At 31.1% G+C, this 11834-nt stretch overlaps 1 pseudogene; it reads right to left on the bottom strand.

The window, feature by feature from the left end:
• Positions 1 to 8405: 8405 nt before the first annotated feature.
• Positions 8406 to 11226, bottom strand: LOC148923897 (mitogen-activated protein kinase kinase SIPKK-like; annotated as a pseudogene).
• Positions 11227 to 11834: the final 608 nt, after the last annotated feature.

Genomic DNA, 11834 nt, shown 5'->3' with positions numbered 1-11834 from the left:
GAGATAAGAGAGAAAAAAGTAGGTGGAGAATAAAATAAGATAGATGCTTTTTGCTAAAAAAGGAAATGAGTCTAATATGTTGGGACATCCCGAAAAGGAAAGTTGGTCTAATACCTTGGGACAGAGGGGGTATAAAGTATACTACTCTATGCTCTCCCTCCGTCCCCTTAGGAGTCACACTTTGATTGGGCACAGATTTTAAGAAAAATGTAAAGAAAAGTTGGTTAAATAAGTTAGTGGAATGTGAGACCCATTTTTTATATTGATTTTATAATAAAATGTGAGTGAATTGAGTTAGTGGAATGTGAGACCTACTTACTATTTATGGTAAAAATGAAGTAGGACTCTTAATTAGAGACGGACCGAAATGGAAAAGTGTGACTCTTAATCGGGGACCGATGGAGTAATTCTTAGTAATATTTTGTGTGTTTCGAGAGATTTGGGAGTACTCAAATTTGTACTCCTATTTTTTTATTTTTGGAATAATTGTATTTGCTAATTTTTCTTGCATTTATAGTTCAATAATTAATTTATACTTCATAATTAACAAATTATTTTACGTATCTCCATAATATCACAATTATGTAATACTCCATCCGTCCCCAGTTTAGGAGTTAGAATAATTTATGACACGAGTTTTAAGAAATTGATGGAGTGTGTACTAAATGAAGTGAGTTGGTGGAGTGCAATGTTTTGAAAACCAGACTGGTAAGCGAACCGGCAAAGCTACTAGTTCACAGTTCAACTGATCGGACCGTTTTACTATAGCATATACAATTAAATATATATAAATTTATAACAAGATATGGTTGAATTTTATCAAAATTTATATTTATTAACATTAAAATTTAGTGAATTATAAAATAAAAAAAAAATAGTCATAATCAATATTTAATAGCTTTAATCATAAATATTTCATATAACACGATTTATTCTGAAATAAATATGCATGTAATGTATGACTAATATAATTTTTGTTTATTAATTTGAAAACAATCAAAATGTACTAGTAATTTTCAACAAAAATACTGCTATATAAAAATTTTAGTAGAATCAAATTTTTAGTCAACTTCATAATATTCAATCACAAGCAATTATAAAAACCGAACGAAGGCTAAATAGAATAGCTCTTATTTTTCCATCATGATTAATATTATTCGTGTGTACTTCTTCAATTCAGCTGAATATTATATTAAATAACAAAAATTAATAGTTTTAATCAATATTTATAGTGTCTATGAATTAATAGTTTAATTAAAAATTTTATTGATATTTAAAAATTAAAAATTAAAATTTAATTTTATAAAATTAAATATAATATTGAAATAAAAAACAAAGTGAAGGATGACAAAATGGAAGAAGACTGATAATTTTGAAATAATATCAAATTTAGTACATAACTGAAATAATATCAGATTTAAAATGTTAAAAGTGTAAAAAGACCAAATTGTCCAAAATCCTCAAAACCCCTCAAATAGGCATTTTCGTACAAAAAAAAAGTCAAAAGGACCAATTTCGAGATAAACCCTTAGTCCAGGGACTACTGGCGATATTTTTAAAGTCAAGGGACTATGAGCGAGATAAACCCATAGTCCAGTGACCATTTTTTAAGTTCACTCTAAAAATTATACATAACTATATATAGAGGATTGATGTGTTGCGGACCTTTAGGTGAGCACCTTGTAAGCAACAGATGACATGGAATATCATCACAATTTTGTTCTCTTATTCGATTTTTTATATAAATATATTTATCTCTTTCTATAATTTTTTCTCTTTCTTCTGATCCGAATAAATTAGTTGGTTTGAAAAAATAATAAACAATATTATAAATTAGTTGGTTTGAAAAAATAATAAACAATATTATTAATTAGTTTACTGAAATATAATAAACAAAACCGGTCCAACAGGCCAGCGGTTTCATGGTCGAATCGGCCGGCTCATCCGGTTCAAAACGGCTCAATGTGCTGGCGGTTTCATGCGATGAACCAGACTGTAATGGACGCAGGTTCGCTGTCGAACCGGTTCGACCAACCGGTGCGGTCCGGTTTTCAAGACACTGATGGAGTGTGTAATAAATGAAGTGAGTTGGTGGAAAGTCAGATGATTTGACTTTTTGGTTTTTCAATTTTTTTTATTTATTTTTACTTAGATAATGGCATTTGTGTGTAATTTTGATGAATAATGGGGTAAAATTTTATGTCCAAATATGGAAGATTCTAAACGTGACTCCTAAATTGGGACGGACTTTTATGGCAAAATGCGTCGCTTAAACTGGGACGGAGAGAGTATATAATGTTAGTAGTCATTTAAATAATATAAAATCACATGATTTTATTTTTTATTAGACTACATAATTTTCATCTTTTACTATTCTTACCTTTTTGTTTATATTAAGATTTTATGGCATTATGAAAACACAATTACAAATTGAATTTCAAATACAAAATTTTCATATAATTTTATATGGAATAATATTCGTTCAAATTAAAAAACTTAGTAAAATTTTGGTCAGTTTCATAATGTTTGAAATAAGTTTATTAAATTTTGAACTTTTAATTTTATCATATTAACACCGGCTTATATAAAATTCTGATTCCGTCCTTATACATAACCCATATTTATAATTTTATGATGTGATATTATAAAGAGCTGTGCGACGTCATACCAATAAACATACTCATATAATGTTAATATATTATAAATTACTTGCTCTTTTAGCTAGTTTTGTTATTTTTATAAAAAAAAAGGATACTTCCTCTGTTTATGAATATGATAATTGTTTTATGATTCTGATCTGCTCGTGAATAAGAGTTTCGGTTCACTTTTACTATAAATAATATATAGGTCACACATTCCACTAACTTATTTTAATCATATTTCAATTAAATGAACAAGATGATAAAAAAAAAATTATTATTCTATATTTTGTTTTATTCATTTGTTTCTTATCATTTTGTCATTCAATCTATCTTGTTTGTAATATTAAATCATAAGTATATTCAAAAAATTATTTAGTCAAGTACTAACAACATTAAAGGGGTTGGGATGAGAATAAATTTATTTGCAATATCAGATAACAAGCACACATTCAAACTTCCATTTAACCAAAGAATATTGTTATTAAGATTTCTCTAATAAATGAAGACCAATGTCATTAGTGTTTTTATTTATATTAAATCACTAATTGATCCATCTATTTTGCGACAATCAAGACTAATTTCATTTATATTTTTTTACAAATAAAATAGTTACTAGATGACAATAATTTACTAATTGTTTTATTTATGTTGCAACATTAAATGGCAATGAGGAGGTTTGATTTATCTATTTTCAACATTGGATCTCAATCGAGACTAATGTCGTTAGTATATCTCTTACGAACCAAATAAAACAAAGGTTGGATGGAAATAAATTACTAATTGATCTATTTTGTTTGTAATATTAGATCATCTTAAATGGTGGAGTGTTAGGTTGCCACCACCTCTTAAAATAACATCATACCATCATTTCTAACCAATCATTTGTACACGTGGACGAATAATAAGCTGTCACGTGGGAAAAAAAGGCCTAACAACGCGGCCAACAATATCCAACACGCTATACAACAATCTATAGATTGTTGTGTATCGTTTATAGTATAGCTGTGTATCGTTTATAGTATAACTGTGTAGCGTTTATAATATTGTTGTATATGTAATGTCACTGTGTCACTTTAAGAGGTGTTGTTATTTTAACACAAACCTCTTAAATATATTCAAAATTTATTTAATCAAATACAAACGTTTTTAAAGGGGTTAGATGAGAATAATCACTAATTAAATTTCTACACTATTAAATCATAAGCATATTAAAAAGTAATTTGACTGTAAGGCATTATAAAAAAAAGTAAAAAAAAGTTACTACCATATTAGATAAGGAATATTTTTATGGCATGAATGAAAAATGAAATATGATCTATTTCTATGGGATGAAATGAGTTTAAAAAATCACAATATATCATGTTCTAATAATTGGAGTATGAATTTTTCGAATAATTTTTGTTATAATTGTGTTTGTTTTGCTTAGAGTGAGTTAAATCTAGCACGTTCTCATTTCTACATAAATTAAGCTATACTCAATAGTCAATTTATGATATTACCAATTTCAAAATTCATGGGAAATACCAAATTTTAGATAAAGTTCATGGTTTTAAAGACCAATTTTTCTTAAATAATTAATATTATAAAAATACATTATAATTTAAGGGATATTATCTTTCAATGCGAGCGATAGTAGATTCACACGGATATCCATATTTAAAAAACGACTTAGAATCCTTTCACATGATTAAAACTATTTGTAAAATTTTGTACTCCCTCCGTCCCGGAGTATTAGACTCACTTCTTTTGGGCACATGATTTAAGGAATTGATATTTAAATAGTTAAAGTGGAGAGAGTAAAGTATGAGAGAGGGAAAAAGTAGGAGAGATAAGAGAGAAAAAAGTAGGAGGAGAATAAAATAAGATAGATGCTTTTTGCTAAAAAAGGAAATGAGTCTAATATGTTGGGACATCCCGAAAAGGAAAGTTGGTCTAATACCTTGGGACGGAGGGAGTATTAATTTCAATCTCGTCCAAATATGAATCAACTTTTTTTTCTTGATTTACAGTAGCACTAGAACAACCACAATATATTTTCGAAAATACCTCTCCATAGATCTAAAATCCAAACATAAGGGAATATATTCGAGAAATACGTTGGAGAATAATTAATGTGTAATTCCACATAATTGAGATTCATTAATGAAATACATATGAAATAAACATAACGATTTTTTAATAATATACTCCTACAACAATAAAATTTAATATGAGCATGAATTAGCACAGAATTTAATCATAATTCAAGTATTCAATAATCGAAGAAACGATGATTTTTTCTAATATACTCCTAGACCAATATAAACAATTTAAAAATAAAAACTACTCCATGTAATAAAATTATTCAAATATAATCAATAAACAATGTTCATTGAAAAGACGGCAACTCAAATCTTCTCGTCTTCTGCTTCCTTCCCTCCTTTTCTTTCTTTCACTATTACAGAAATTTAAAACTCCATAGCATACCCATTTTTATTCTTTTTCTGGAATCTGCTAAATTTCTTCACAAGAAGTTTTTCTTTGGACAGTGAGGTGAGGAATGGCATCCCCAACAACTTCGACTCAAGATTATCATGCGAACCCGGAGACTCCACTTTCAACTGGTGGTAAGTTTATGGTTGTCGTTGTCATTAGTCTAAACTTTTATGTATGAAATAAGACACAGGATTGAATAATGAGTTTATGTGTTAGAAGTTTTATATGAAATGAGACACAAGATTATTCTAGTATTGTCCTCTTTGTTGCTAATGCAAAAACTTTTTTTTTTTTTAAATTATAGATGCTGTTAGAAGGGATATGATGCATGAACTTTTTGGATCTTCCGCCGAAAGCGAAAATAGCATGGAGCATGAAGTTATGAATGAAGATGATGGAGATTCCTATGAACTTTCAAACCAAATTGAAGAAGATGGAGATGAGAATATGGAGGATGAAGAAGATTTATTTGGAGCTGATAAGCATGCATGTGAAGAGTTCATGAAAAATGGGCCTCAATCTGGTTTAGAGTTTGAAAGTAGAGAACGGCTCTTTGCAACATATCAAGCTTTTGCGAAGGTAAAGGGATTTAGTATTATAATAAGAACTGCACGTGATGATAAGTATCTTATGCTCGCATGCGGAAGGGCCCGAAAGCCAAATGTAAAGAAATACACTAAGAAAATCAATTGTACTGCTCGTTTGAATGTGATAAAACAGGACAACGGCAATTGGAAGATTTCAACATTTTGCAATGAGCATAACCACGATCTAGAGCCACAACTTTCAGAATTTATGCCGGCACATAGGCACCTGACAACTCATTTGAAGGTCCTTTTAGAGGCATATGACCGTGCAGGATCAAGGTTATGTAAGAGTGTAAGAACGATGGAAGTTCTTGCCGGCGGGCCATCTAATTTAGGAGCTTCGACGAGAGATTGCAGAAATCATGTTGACAAAATGCGGAGGCTAAGACTAGGAGATGGAGATGCTAATGCCATTCAAAAGATGTTTAAGAGGCTGCAGCAAAATGATAGAGACTTCTTTTATCTGATCGATATTGGTGATGATTCTAGACTTCGCCATGTCATGTGGATTCATCCGCGGAGTCGGGCTGCATACCAGGATTTCCACGACGTCGTGAGCTTTGACACGACTTATCTCGTCAATCAATACAATATGCCTTTTGGAACTGTTGTAGGGGTTAATCATCACCACCACTCCATTCTATTAGGATGTTGTCTATTGAGCGACGAGCGTGCAGAATCATTCAAATGGTTCTTCAGGAATTGGCTGGACGCAATGGGAGGTGTTCAACCGACGGCAATTTTGAGTGATCAAGATGAAAGCATTACGATCGCACTGAGAGAAGTATTGCCTGACAGTATCCACCGCTTCTGTTTGTAGCATATTGTTTCGAAGAGCTCCAAGAAATTCAGAGGTATCGCTAATTTTGAAATGGCTTGTTTAGATTTCAATCGAGTGATACATGGCAGTTTTAGTATTCCGGAATTTGAAAAGAATTGGCTCGATTTTCAAGTTAAGTATAACTTACAAGAAAATAGTTGGATAAAAAACTTATATGAAATAAGGCAAAGTTGGGTGCCAGTATACTCAAAGCACATCTTTTGGGCTGGCATGATGTCGACTCAAAGAAGTGAGTCAATGCATGCATTCTTCGATAATTACATCAATTCGAGGAGTACTTTGAAAATCTTTGTTGAGCAATATGAGATTTGTATCGTCGATAAGATTCGGAAAGAGCTTCAAGCTGAATATTCGACGAAGTGCAGGCCTATCACTTGTGTGTCAGAGTTTAAGTGGGAATCACAATTTGCTAAGGTATACACTAATAATATCATGGAGCTTCTTCAGAAACAAGTTAAAAAGATTTGGAATTGCAATCTCATTTTGTTGGAGTCAGATAGTAGTTCAATGGATAGATATGATATTACTGAGACACGTGCATCGAGTAAGTATCCCTCTCCCAACGAGCTACATTTCATGGTTGAGCATCGGCCTGCTGGGGGCTATTTTGATTGCAATTGCAAGAAATTCAAGAACAAAGGTATTTTCTGCTGTCATATATTGAAGGTTTTGGTATTCAAAAAAATTGATCATGTCAGCGAAAGATATATTTTGCGGCGATGGCGGAAGGATGTATATAGGCCACATTTTAGCATTTCTTTTGCAGGTGCATATCCACACATGTCCAAGGAGTATAAACAATTTCAAGAGATGGAACAAGAGTTTATAAAATGCAGCAATTTGGCAATTGATTCGGAGGAGAAAATCAGTTTTGTCAAAGATAAGTTCAAAGAAATTCAAAGAGATCTTAAGAGATGGAAACCTGCCGGCACAATTTCTCTTCGAAGCCAAAATACATCTGAAGCAATAGAAATTGATGCAAGTGATATTCCTATTTTAGATCCAGTTGTTGTCACTCGCAAAGGAAGGCCGAGGACTGCTCGATTTAAAGATCCAGCTGAAAATAGGAAAGGTCGTGGTCGTGGTCGTGGTCGAGGTCGAAGTGGAGTTCGTGGTCCTTCTGTAAGTTGATATTCCTATATTTTGTGTTATAACTATGTGGCATATGCATTATATTGCCACGAGTTTAGTTGGTGGTATGGAATTTGAAATAGTTACTTTGAGATTGTTCTGATATGCTTTGTTTAGTTTGACAGAAACAATTTATTTTTGTCTTGGAAATCCATCTCGTGAAACATTTGTTTTTTCATATGTTATTGATATCAGAATTTAAGTAATTTGGTCTTGTTATCTTTGGAAGAATGTATCTAAAGTTTTATTCTGTTCCTTATGTTTTTTACATATGATTGAGATTTTCTGCATTATGGACTGTGTCAACCTGGCAAAATCTCTCTTTCTTCAAAATCACCATTTTGATTAGACTCTAGATATTTTCTGCATTATATGAATTGCAAATTATCTTTCTGCATTGTAGTATGAGTTGTGGAAATCTCTGTTTTTCTGAAATGTGACTCCAAGGAGTAAGGTTGCATTATATGAATTGCAAAATATCTGCTTTTCTGATTTCTATTCATAAGGTGATTTTGATTGGATTTAATTTCAGTATGGATGTTGAGCCTTTGCAAATATTTTTCTGCATTGTAGTATGAGTTGTGGAAATCTCTGTTTTTCTGAAATGTGACTCCAAGGAGTAAGGTAAAATTATAAATCACTATGGTATTAAAACCATTTTTAGTACACTTCAAGCCTGGGTGAATTTTTTTTTTTAATCAAAAAGTAGGAGTATTAGATTTAAGTGTATTACCATGCAGAAATAAATGAACAGAACTCCGGAGAAAATAGATCTGGAGATGGATGAGGCACAGGCTTATTGACAATGGTTTCCATCAGCTAGTAGACATTGATCCATCCCTCTGCCTGAGGTGCAGAATATGGAAATTCTCCTGTTGCACACTCGAGGAGAACCAAATCCAGGCTCCAGATGTCACTTTTATAACTATAGGCTAAGCACACAGAAGATAAAAAATAGAGAGTTCAGAACAAAATTTGGTTATGCATAAAAAATACAACATAAGAGTGATAAGAGCACACATTTGGAGGTGAAGGTGAGTAAACTTGTTAGCACGTTTATATTTATAATCACAGGAAAGATATTAGCATGAAAGACAATGATGTCGGTGGGTATTGTTAACTCATGTAATGGGAAGAGTACTCACAGACATGTAGTTGTAAGTACCAACGAAAGTATTAGCTTGACCAGCGTGTTGGCAAGTATTATACTGATTCCAAAGTCAGTGATCTTGCAATCACCTCTGTGATTTATCAGCAAATTTGAAGGTTTCAAGTCCCTGTGGATGATATGTACGTGATGAAGATACCAGAGACCTTTGAGTATCTATAATGGCATGGCGGGAATTTTAACGTAACAAGTAGTATTAGACATAGAGAACACGGTGAGATTACACGCGCAATAGCCGGTAATTGTTTGCATATAGCAGCAAGATAGGGCTATGGGATTTTATTGACTTTCTTAAGGAAATCTGCAAGAGACCCTCCATCCATATACTCCAAGATGATGTAGATTGCACCATTATCATAGAAAGATTGATAGCAAATCACGACATACGGGCACTGAGATGACTGATTAATTTTAATAGTTACTATAATTCTGTTTTAAATTTAAAATAATTAAAATATTATGTATAATTTATGGAGTACAAGTTTATCAATATTCCTTCCAACCCTCAGCGGTGAACTGACTCAAAACTATCAGAATTAGTTTTTGCTTACAGCCATTCAATATGAATAATATCCTAAGTTTGGCTTTTTAATGAGAATGAACAAATTCATCCTTTTTTTCATTGAATTTTGTTGGAAATGTGATGAAAAGAAATTTTCATGTAAATTTAAAATTAGTCATCTAACGTATATGTTGATTCAAATAAATTTGCATATTTGAAATAGCATATTTGATACATTGAAGTATTTAGGTATTTTGTATTTAAGGATAATTTAGTAATCAAATAATATTATAACCAATAACAAAATCAATGTGAACAAAACTGATTTAGGCATGCGGAGTATTAAAATTTAGGGGTGTTATGTATTTAGAGTTTATATATATTTATCTTTATTATAATAGAATACCACTTTTTAAAAAAATATTTTTGGTTTTATTACTATAAATTTTAACACTTTTAGTTATTTTGCTTAAATAAACTAAATCTTAGAGTATATAAATATATATGAATTGTTGCCATTGGTGTGGGAGAAGAAATGAGAGAGAGGGGAGATAGAATAAATATGGATTTTTGCTGATAATATAGGAAAATTGTGGACGTGGTTGTTGCAATTTATGGGGAGAAGAAAATGGAAGAAAAGGAAAAATTGAAAAAATAACGCATGAAATAGAAATATAGATATGGATGATTGTATTGGACAGTTGGCATTAACATCAATAATAATGAAATGAGAGAGAGGGGGAAAAAGAAGAAAAACAGGCGCCAATTTGGAAAGTTTTGTTATAAGGGCAGCAAAGTAAATGCAATTACTATTAAACCGGACAATATAAACAAACCGGTCTTTTTTATATTAAACCAGAATTTGGTTGTCCAAATTTTGGTCACGCAGTTTTACCGATTTAGATACCTGTCGCTTAAATCAATAGTACGAGGATTAAATAATTTTCCTTGGATCGTAATCATGATGTGACATTTAAAGACACGGAGAATATAATTAGGTCATCATCACACATACCGAATTAGGGAGATATACTTCCAAAATAGGAAAACATGTCAACTCAATGATAGCCGGCCCAAGTTAAAATATATTGTATTTAATGTAGTTTAATATACCAACGCCCGTTCATAAAAAAAATATTTCATCTTTTTATTATAGAATGTTCAAAAGAAATATTCTATCAAAAAAGAAAGTTTCTCTCGAATTCTTAACATTAATTATTATATTTACATTTTTTCTTTCTTTCATATTTTATCAATTTTTTTTCATTTATTCTCCTATTTTATCTATTTTAATTATTATATTTACATTTTCTCTTTCTTTAATATTTTATCAATTTTTTTTTATATATTCTCTTATTTTATCTATTTTTTCTACTTCTCATTTTATTTGTATCATCCACTCATAAAATTACTAGTAGGTGGATGAGGAGGATTATAATATATTTAATTATTAATCAATCTGACATGTAATGTGGCGTTTCCACCTATAAATGACCTTTCAATAAAATAATTAAAACGTAGCTCTCATAACGTGGTTGATTTTTTAAAATTTCTTTGCCGAAATAAAAAAACGTGTACAACAAAAAAGTTGTAGTAGTGCTACATTTTGTCATGGTTAGGTGTTAATTTATTGATGCTATGAGTCTATGACTAGCTAAAGAATAAGTAGGTTAATTTATTGATGCTATGACTAGTTAAAGAATATGTAGGTTAATTTATTGATGTAGCTAAAGAATAAGTAGGTTGCATTTATGAATCTCAATATATAAACATGACACCTAATTAGTGACAGTTAGTTGATTTTTTAATGTGTATAATCCCGATTTCTTTTGACTTTGAAACACTCTGTTTTGTAAAAATATACTCTTTCTGTACCCCATTAAATATGCAAAATTTACTTTTCGGCATAAGATTTTATATAGTTTTGTTTTGTAAATTAATGAAGAGAGAGTAAAATAAGAGAGAAGAAAAAGTAGGGAGAATATTGTTTCCATTTTTAACAACATTTCATTTTTAATGGAACAAACTAAAAAGGAAAACGTTAAATGTTTCATTTCTAATGGTACATATGCAGTAATAAATAGTTAAAGTAGAGAAATGATAAATTAAGGAAGAGAACAATGTTGAGAAGAGTGCTAAAGCGGGATGAAGGGAGTAACATTTGACACAGGGTTCCACCGGGATCGGATCCCCTGCTGTGGAGAAATCACAGCCCCGGCTGCTGTGCTCAAAACGGCAGCGTTTCGGAGTTTGTCAAACGGCACCGTTTTCAGTTTCAAAATTTGATTCACAATTTCTTATTCAAACGGCAGCGTTTCGGAGGATGGGGGAGCGGCGTCGTTTTTGGTTTCAAAATTTGATTGACCAGTTTCTTCCACGTTTTCTTCTCACTCTAATTCCTCTCTTTTTGATTTTTTTTTCTTTACTGCAAACTAAATCAATTAAATAAAAATAAGAAATCTGAAGTTACTTAGATTTGTTATAAACT

Source organism: Salvia hispanica, chromosome 6 (genome assembly GCF_029641045.1).
Source record: "Salvia hispanica isolate PSC_SH4W2 chromosome 6, Shi_PSC_v1, whole genome shotgun sequence".
Taxonomy (NCBI): Eukaryota; Viridiplantae; Streptophyta; class Magnoliopsida; order Lamiales; family Lamiaceae; genus Salvia; species Salvia hispanica.
This window is presented reverse-complemented; position numbering and strand designations above follow the sequence as displayed.